Genomic DNA, 8,370 nt, shown 5'->3' with positions numbered 1-8,370 from the left:
ATGAAAACAAAATTGCGTTATAAAGTGAATAATTTGAATAATAAATTTAATATTTACTGACAACTAATGTTATTAAGAAATTAATATATTGTTATTTTAAGAAAACAAAATTGCGTTAAACAAAATTGCATTATATATCCGTCTCGTCCCTCCCCCTTCCGATATCCGATACTGATATCCGTCTAACTACTGATAGACAAATATCACCCCATGTCCGATATCCGATGTCCGTCGTCAACATCCTCATCTAGCTCAACGTCATTGTACCAATGTTTGTTGTCCGCACGGAGCCAACACTTCACAGTCATTAGTGTTTTGATGCTTATTGGCGACAGACGCGATCGCTTGTACGTGACAATAGCATTGCCAACCGAGAACATGCGCTCGGCAGGGGCGCTCGTCGCACATGTGGATAATAGGTCCCTCGCAATGGCCGCAAGTAAGGGGAAACACTTCGACCCCGTCGTGGTCCACCAAGATAGTGGAGTGAACACACCCTCATTTGGCATAGTCTCTGTAAGGAACTGGTTGAACTCGTCCCACGCCGACCTCGTTGTCACCAGTGTCGGTTACACGTGCCGCATAGTGCTGTTAAGCCACTCGTCCAACTCTTCACCTCTTGGCTGCCCCTCCTCAGCGGCCCCTCTCAGTCCATGGCTCGACCAGTCACCGAGTAACAAGGACCGTATATATGCGATGGTCGCTTTCCGGACGCCCGGGCGGAGCATTGACACTTTGTGGATTAGATCCATCAATGCCGCGGCCGTGATCGCCTCATTCGCCCACAATATCTCAGCATACTGTGCGAGCTTGCAATGCATCGCTCTACACGCCTACGCCATGTTTGAACGATCTCCTTCGTGCAAGCGTCGAACGGATGTGAAGAATGTTCCATCATCGATTTGCTGAACCACTTCCTCCATGTGAACCTTGAGGCCGTCAATGAGATACAGGACATCATAGACCGTCGGCGTCACTATCTTGCAAACATGATCAGTTGATACGGCGAAACGACCAAGGATGCGGCAAAACTCTTTTACCAACTCCCACTCGTCCTTCGACAACTTCGACGACGTCGCCTTCCAGCCAAAAGCTGTCGAGACTTCGTCATGTTGGAGTCTAAGATGACCATGTTGGAGTCCATCGGGTTGGACAGTCTAAGACGACCATGTTGGAGTCCATGACTTCGGGGTTGTCTTCACAGTCTTGTGTATAGAGTTCTCTCCGTTGCGTAAAGCTCCGAATACTCCGCACTAGAGTGCGTACCTTTGCAACTGCATCACCCAAACATAACGGCTTACGTGGTCCCTCATTGTCATCTGACACTGAGTATATATCACCGAGATCATTGTCATGGTCGCTGTCGTAGTGCTCTGCTGTCCTCGTCACGTCACCTTCTTCGGGTTCCACACCCTGGGCCGAAGGAATACCGAAGCTTTTTATCGCCGCTTGCACGATAGTATTCAGAATGTGTGCCACACATGGGACGTGCCTCTTGGCGGTAAACGTCGGGTTTACGCTCTTCAACTTTCTCGAAATCAATGTCAACATCCTCTTATTCGCCATGGCATTATCAGTAGTAATGGCGTAGACCTGCATAATTATGTTGCAAATTTAAAGGCACAAGTTCAACTAAAAAAATGAGATAGATGCTGAGTGCTGACCTTCGTCCGTAGACAGAATTCATCTAGTGCTTGGAGAACAATGGATGCCATGTTCTCCCCATCGTGCTTGCTGATGATTTCTCAGATGGCAAGTACCCGCTCTCTGTACGTCCATGTGTTGTCCACCCAGTGGACGGTGATGCCTAGCAATCCAGTCCCGTTCTCCGCAGTCCACGCATCTACAATGAGTGACACTCGGCCACACTCTCCCAGAGCTTCCTCACATCATGTTTCACTCTCCGTGCATTTGGATGGTCCACCTCTCTATGACCTTTGCACTTGGAGGATTCAAGTCGATAAGGGTCGCGTAACGCCACATATCCTTGAAGGCGACATTGTCAACAATGCTCCAGGGTGAATCTGTCAGGCATAAAAATCGTGCAATGAAATACGTTTGTGCTTTTGTCGGCTTGCCCCTTTATGGGTTTCCTCTTACTGTGCGGGTTCAGCTCCTAGCACAGTAAGCATGTATAGTATCCATCCGCCATTTGTTCGAAGTAGTCAATGATGACCGAACAATTCAAACGAGGTTGACTCTGTACGGCACTAGAAGTTCCCACCTCCGTACGTTGAGGGCCTACAGCTCCTGACCCAGATCTTTCTTGGGTTGGGTCATTGCCTCCGGGTGGGTTCATGTTTATGATGTCATAATTTGGTAAGCAAAAAATCAAGACAACGACATCACATGATGCCAAACTACGATTTAAACTATGAATTACGTAACGGGTTCAATGAATACCACAATTTAATAGATAGTGAAAAAAGGAGAATGGAAAATACAAAAAAGGAAGAACGATAGATAATCAAACAACAATTATTGATTCACAGAGCATGAGAAGGAGGTGAGAAGAAGAAAGCAGAATAATAGAATTAAAGAGGGGGGAGAGAACGTAAGAGATGCTGCGCGAGGGAGGGAGTTATAGAAGAAGAATGTGGAGAAGAAAGAAAGAAAGGGGTAGAGGAGGAGATTAAAGAAGAAGAAGGAGAGAAAAATTGAGGGAGAGATAAGAAGAGGGAAAAAAAACGCAGAAACTTAAAGTACAGAAGAAGGAAAAGAGAGAAAAACCGAAGAAGATGAAGAAGAAGGGATAGAGTAAGAGGAAAAGATAAAGGTGTAGAGGAGCAGATTAAAGATGAAGAAGGTGAGAAAAATCGAGGGGGAGAAAAAAAAAGGACAAAAACAACGTGGAATATGAAATTGTAGAAGAAGGAAAAGAGAAAAAATAAGAAGAAGAATGTGGAGAAGACAGGGGTAGAGGAGGAGATTAAAGAAGAAGAAGGAGAGAAAAATCGAGGGAGAGAAAAAAAGAGGGAAAAAACGTAGAAAATTAAAGTACAGAAGAAGGAAAAGAGAGAAAAACCGAAGAAGATGAAGAAGAAGGGATAGAGTAAAAGGAAAAGATAAAGGGGTAGAAGAGGAGATTAAAGATGAAAAAGGTGAGAAAAATCGAGGGGGAGAAAAAAAAAGGACAAAAACAACGTGGACTACGAAATTGTAGAAGAAGGAAAAGAGAAAAAATAAGAAGAAGAAGAATGGGGAGAAGAAAGGGGTAGAGGAGGAGATTAAAGAAGAAGGAGAGAAAAATCGAGGGAGAGAAAAGAAGAGGGGAAAAAAATGTAGAAAATTAAAGTACAGAAGAAGGAAAAGAGAGAAAAACCGAAGAAGATGAAGAAGAAGGGATAGAGTAAGAGGAAAAGATAAAGGCGAGAGGAGGAGATTAAAGATGAAGAAGGTGAGAAAAATCGAGGGGGAGAAAAAAGAAAGGACAAAAACAACGTGGACTAATATGGAAGCACCGACGCACTTGTCCAATGTGCCTCTGCAAACTAACATGTTCGCAAATACTTTGTCTGTTCGCAAACCGTTCGTTAACATGTTCGTGTCCATTTTTCGACATTCGTGTTCATGTCTGTGTTCATTCATTTGCATGTTTGTGAATGAATGAAATTTTTTTTGAACCCTAATCTAGAGTAGAATATGCCATTTGGTTAGAGGCAAACGACGGCCTGTGGTGAGGATAGATGAAACTGCCCCTGGTCATTGGATATCTTGTGATTAGGAATGAATGACTGTGACAAAATCCCAAACATGGACCCCCTTAAAAAAATGGTGCACCCTTAGGACACGCCAGCAAGCACGTCACCGACCTCATCAGTGATCCCACTCTCGATTTGCCGTTCATGTGGCCCAGTTGTCCTCATCAACCTTTATAGCCAATCAGAGCCCTATAAAAAGAAATAAGAAAAACAAATGGCTAAATATATCGGAGACCGTCTGATCTTCCTTACAGAGACTATATAGTTGCAATTAAAATACTTGTGTTGCAGCCTGATATGATGGGGGCTTCAGTCTGGGTATGCTTGAAGCCTCCTCATTGCTTATGTGTTCTTTTCTTAAGATTGTGGCTCGTTAATTTCCACTAAAAAATATTGAAGTCTGAATCATATTTCCCTATGGAAACAATCCTTATGTCACTATCTAGATATTCCAGTAAGTAAATATTAGTGATTGAAAAAATAACCTAAATGTAGGGAGTAAGTTTAAGGTAGCAAATTGTAGAAATGAACACCTTTACTTATAGGTCAAAGGGTCTGGATAGTTGGAGGGTAAAAATGTGAATTTGTCCTCTTAATTTCAGCTCAATTGGCCTTGGTGGACCATTATAATTTACCATCACCTAAAAATCTCTGGCTACTGCTTATGTAAAATCAGTTTAAGGATTCGTGCCCTAAAATATCTGAAGATTCCTTGAGATGATTGGCTTGGATTTATGGGATATTCTTAACTGATGTATCCAAGTGTTACATGTGTCCAAGCAGAAAATAACAAAATGAAAGTAATCGAACAACATTCAATATGTGATGAGGTTATACATATGTCCACGCAACATCAACACATTTTGTTAATTCCCAGAAACAACATTTTAAACTTGAAAGACATTTAATGAAAATAAGTTAAAGGACTTGGTCAAGTTGTGATTCATCCCTTTTTCTCATTGTATTGATTGTGATTTTAATGTCACCTTTTTTCATTGGTCCACATCATTCTACATAATAAAAAAATCAAATATTTGCACCCTAATGATTCACCATTGTGGCTCCCGGATATATATATATATATATTTAAATTGGCAATATCATGGTGCTGGGTACGTCCAAAACCTACAGTTGTGCCTGTAGACCGATCCATCCGTGCCCCTCGACACTACCCGGGGGTGTTTATTTATAATATGTAGTGTTTTTCATCATTTTTAGGCGTGGAGCGAGCGTACATGTGTCAATTACACACGGACCCTACTCGCCCACGCCATGTTGCAGGAAATAAGAAGGTACATAGGTGTTACCTAGTGAAGGCTGGGAGATGGTTACTCATGCCAACAAGAGTTGGGGGAGCCCTCGTAGCGATATGAAATGTGTAGTGCGTAATCCACTCCGCTGTTCGCAGATGTTATCGTGGAGGTGCGCGATTTGACGAACTATCAAGCGAGCGGGTGAGCTCTCCCGTCTCCAGAACTCTATGCTATCTGCCACTCCCGCATGCCTTCCTTTGACAGTGTGTGACTCGTACGAAGGGCTGGCAAGCCGGGGCGTTCAACGCAATAGCATCCATGAGCTGTCGACGGAAGTGCCTGCCAATAAAGAAAAAGGGAAGAAGGGGTTTGTACCACGTCATTGGCAAGGGCATTAATAACTTGCAAATTAACATGATTAATTAATGAGTTTTACATTATATTTATGTATTTTAATGATTATATTTGCATGTTATCATATTAAAATAAAGATAAATCAGTTACACTTTCATTTTATTATTTTTTCTGATTTTTTATCATTTATCACATGGAATTTAACCTCATTTTAGTGAAGAAATATTTTTTGCAGGGTTTTAAATACTTGGCTTAAGGTTGGTAAGTGTTTTCATGATTTTTCTGGAAAATTTCCATATTTTTATATAATTTATTGACCATTATATAGCCAAGAAATGATTTTTATATATTTAAATAATACATATTTAATTTATTTGGAATTTTATAATATATTTTCTATATATTAAGGGGCATCCACGTCATTCGCCCAAAATTCGGGCGAATGAGTGGATAATTATTATTAATAATAAGAGAGAGAGATTTTTATTTATATATATACGCCCACCAACATGCACATGTGCAGCGTGCATGCGGCGACCGACATTTTTGAAAATTAACTCCTTACGGCGTCGATTTTCCGCGTACACGTTGAAATTGACGCCAAAAACAATAAAAAATGAAAACGGTATGTTTACCACTTTTTTTTTATTACAGGACTAGTCAAAAAATGCAGCCACAGACACACGAAAAAAAAAAGAAATAAAGAGAGAGAAGAATAGTCAAACATTGCGGCTACGGCACACGTGCGTAAAAAAATGCGGCTGGCCTTGTTTGTTTTTATATTTTTATTTATATATGCAGGGTGACGTGGCCTCTATAGCCATTGAAAAAAGCTAATCAATCTTCAATCATTACAGGCGGCCGACGCGGACAACGAAGCCTCAGAATGCGATCCGAGGAAGCGAAAAACGAGAAAGAATATGGCAACCAATGAGAAAATGCCATTTCCAAGCTTCTTGGAGGAGAGATAAAACGATCCAACGGCCTAGATTTATCATCACTAAAACCTTGATATCTTGAGATCTAGACGTTGGATTGGGCTGAAATTTTGAGGGTAGGTTTGTCTTTTCTCCCTCTACAATCCAGACGGATCTTTAAATGGAGGTCTGGAAAAGGGCAAAAAACACTTTTGGAGGCTCTCCCCAAGCAATTGGCCACGAAGGACGTAGGAGGGATTCTTGAAGTCGACAGATCTTGCTTCTGAGCTCAAATTTGTAAGTCACTGATTTGTATTTCAATGATCTTCTTGAACGATTCTAAAACGCCAAGGCATGGGCGAAATGTACATGCCCTAGAAGTTTGTTTTGAATGAAATTAGCACTTCATTTTGATTCTGATTCAAGATATGATTTTTGATCCTTAATTATACATCAATTTAAAACATTTCTGCTTCATTAGATTTTTAATTTAGGGTCGGATTTCATCTTTTCCCTAAATTCTTCACTTTCTCTCTCTAGGTTAATTTGTCTAGTTTCTCTCTCTAGATTTCAATTTTTATTGTTTAGGAATTTAATTCAACATATAAAAAACCTAAAAATAAAACTTGAATCGAAAATTCATCCATCTCGAAGTCAAATTTAAAGATTCCTTTCTTGATTATTTAATTCCCAATGTTAATTCATAAAATTGTTTTAAAATTTATAATAATTGGGAAATTAATAATCTGAATTAATCTGAGCTTAAAATTAAAATATTCCTATGCTGAAATTATTGACCGAAATATTAAAAACCAAAATTAAGTTTTACTTAATTTTGATTAATTAAAGAATATTATTGAGGATAATGAAGATTTATTAATTGCAAAATTAATTCATTTTGGAGTTAAATCATTAAAATTGGATAAAAATTCTCATTTGTTGCCTCCCTGTGGTTCGACTCCTTACTTGCTCTATATTCCATATTTAGTAAATAAGTGAAAATATAAATTTTATTGTATAAGTCTAAAACCAAAATCAACGAAATATTTACATGCATTTTTAGGCTTATCAATTTGCACCGTTGCTGGGGAGGCACGGTTTGAATTTTAAAAATTCTGTTTGGAGTGATTATCATATTTTTTTACAAGTTCTTGAATTTAATTGAATTTTGCAATTATTTTGTGAATTTTAAATGCATATTTAAAATTGCAAAAATTACTATTTCTCTCTATCTTATATTTGATTTTTCTTGTTTGGCTAAGCTAATTGTCTTGATTATTTGTGTGTTTTGACATTGCATGAACGATAGGAGGTCTTTAAAACCCTATCTAGTGAACCTTGAGACAATCAGTAGAAGTCCTAGCCTTGATTACATTTTTGAGAGCTCCGAAGGGGAAAATCAACACATTTGTGAGAGAATGGAGGATAACCAAAATTTTAGAGCTGAACAAGGAGTTAGAAGAATGAGATTGAGAGAATTTTCTGATCCTGCACAGAATGAAACTTACACTAAAATTTCTGCTCCTTTACCTGAAAATGTTAATTTTAGGATTGACCCGAATATGATCAATCAATTACCTACATTTTATGGATGATTTAATGAGGAGCCTTATGAGTTTTTAGAAGAGTATAACCAGATATGTTCTGCTTATATTTATGCAGGTGTTCCTCAGGAAATTCTTAAACTCAGGCTATTTCAATTTGCTTTGAAAGATAGGGCCAAAGAGTGGTTCAAAGGGGTAGGTCAAGAATTTCAATCTTGGGGTGAAATGCAAGCTTGCTTTTTAAAGAGATTCTTTTCTTATGGAAAGACATCTTCAATTAAGAAACATATAAGAGATTTTTGTCAAGGAACTGACACTCTAGGAGAAGCATGGGAGAGATTCATGTCACTCACTAGGAAGTGCCCACATCATGGCATACCATCTCATGAATTGGTTGAAATTTTTTATGGTGGATTGAATGATCAGGAAAGGCATCTAGTGGATATATCTTGTGGAGGAATGTTCCTTGATACCCATGCAGATGAATCCATGAAATTGATGGAAAAATTAGTAGAAGATTGGACATACCGTCAAAGTTTTTTGTACACTAACCGAAGTGCATGTCCCAAGCGTGGAGGAATCATTGACGTCAAGGCAGTTG

The 8,370-nt window shown here is 39.2% G+C and overlaps 1 pseudogene; it reads right to left on the bottom strand.

The window, feature by feature from the left end:
- Positions 1–8,049: 8,049 nt before the first annotated feature.
- On the bottom strand, positions 8,050–8,146 carry LOC144712576 (small nucleolar RNA R71; annotated as a pseudogene).
- Positions 8,147–8,370: the final 224 nt, after the last annotated feature.

Source organism: Wolffia australiana, chromosome 14 (assembly GCF_029677425.1).
Source record: "Wolffia australiana isolate 7733 chromosome 14, ASM2967742v1".
NCBI lineage: Eukaryota > Viridiplantae > Streptophyta > Magnoliopsida > Alismatales > Araceae > Wolffia > Wolffia australiana.
This window is presented reverse-complemented; position numbering and strand designations above follow the sequence as displayed.